This window comes from Echinops telfairi, unplaced genomic scaffold (genome assembly GCF_000313985.2).
Source record: "Echinops telfairi isolate 266 unplaced genomic scaffold, ASM31398v2 ScPeMD7_7458;HRSCAF=8496, whole genome shotgun sequence".
NCBI classification, from domain to species: domain Eukaryota; kingdom Metazoa; phylum Chordata; class Mammalia; order Afrosoricida; family Tenrecidae; genus Echinops; species Echinops telfairi.
Genome location: NW_022111358.1, coordinates 30,576,282 through 30,577,721, shown reverse-complemented (window position 1 = coordinate 30,577,721; position 1,440 = coordinate 30,576,282).

The window sequence follows — 1,440 nt, the reverse complement described above, 5'->3', positions numbered from 1 at the left end:
TTATGCACTGTTAAGGGAGGATGTACTATTGCTCAAAATAGCGCCCCCATCCTTGTTCTTGTTTGTCTGGCAAATATTTTTCCCAAGGCTAAGCACCTGATGTTTTCAATAACATTAAAGCACAAAAGTCAATCTGACCGTGAGAGAGACAATCTGCACGTCCAGGTCTGTGAGATAGCTGTGTCTGCACGTCCAGGTCCGTGAGAGAGCTGTGTCTGCACGTCTAGGTCCGTGAGAGAGCTGTGTCTGCATGTCCACATTTGAATGAACAGACCTCTGCTTTCAGAGCAGCTCCCAACACACAGTCAGCCGTTCAAACCCAGGAGCTGCTCCTCAGTAAGCTTTACCGTCTCTGAAACCCTAGGCGGGGTCACCGTGAGTCAGATCAACTTGAAGACAATTGGTATAGGTATTCTTAGCCAACCTAGGATCATCCCAGCTCTGGTGATCCAAAGACTCTCAACAGGGCAACGCCCCAGGCTAAGGGTGGACGTTTGTTTGGGTTCCCACACTCGGGACCCTTATGAGCATGCTCAGTCACTCCTTAGGCGTTCACCCATCCCTACAGGATTCCGTGTGTGTATGCCAGGCACTGCACTAGACACCTTCTAGGGCTTGTCCAATGGGCAAGGCAGCTCTAAGAAAGAACACTGATGCAGCAGCCAGCCTCGGGTCCAGGGTGGGAAGCCAGCAGGGGGACACAGGTAGTGCCCAGCGAGTTCAGTCTATCCTACAGCCTGGAATGCTGTTCTACCTCCGTGTCATCAGAGGTAATATCACCTCTTGGAGACAGTCATATCTTTCTGTGTTTCCCCCACCCCCAATCTATTATTGTATTCCTTTCATCCCCCAATCAGTGTCCAGCATAGCTCCCCTTTCCTGTTCCTTCCTTGCTTTTATAACACCTGGACTTCCCTTCTTGGTTTGCTGTCTGTCTCCTCTCTTCTCCCCATTGTCAGGGACAGTCTTTGTGGACAGGTCCTTGTCCATTTCACTCTGAGTTGTAAGCCCAGCATCTAGAATGTGCCTAGCTGTCAATCCCCCAGTGCACTAGGTGCAGACCCTGTGGAGAGAGCGGCCTGCCAGCGTGGATCATTCAGGGAGGCAGGCTCCCTGCGTAGGTGGGCTGGGATTCCCACTCTAAGGGACAGGGATTGCCGCCGCGGGTCACAGCCTGGTTTGACCCATGTCAAGGAGACACCTTCCTTCACCCTCCCTGCCCCAGCTGTTCCCTCCCATCTGTCCATCAACACCTCCTCTGGCAAACTTGAAAGATGAAGGGTGGGGTGGGATTGTCAGTTTCAGCTCCTTTATCAGATAACCCAATGACAATTTCCGTCTTGGGTGTGATTTCGAGGGGATATTATTGGAGAAATTATAAAGCTTCAAAGACTGTGTACGAAACACAAAGCCATCCATGCTGGGTGTATTTTCATCTCA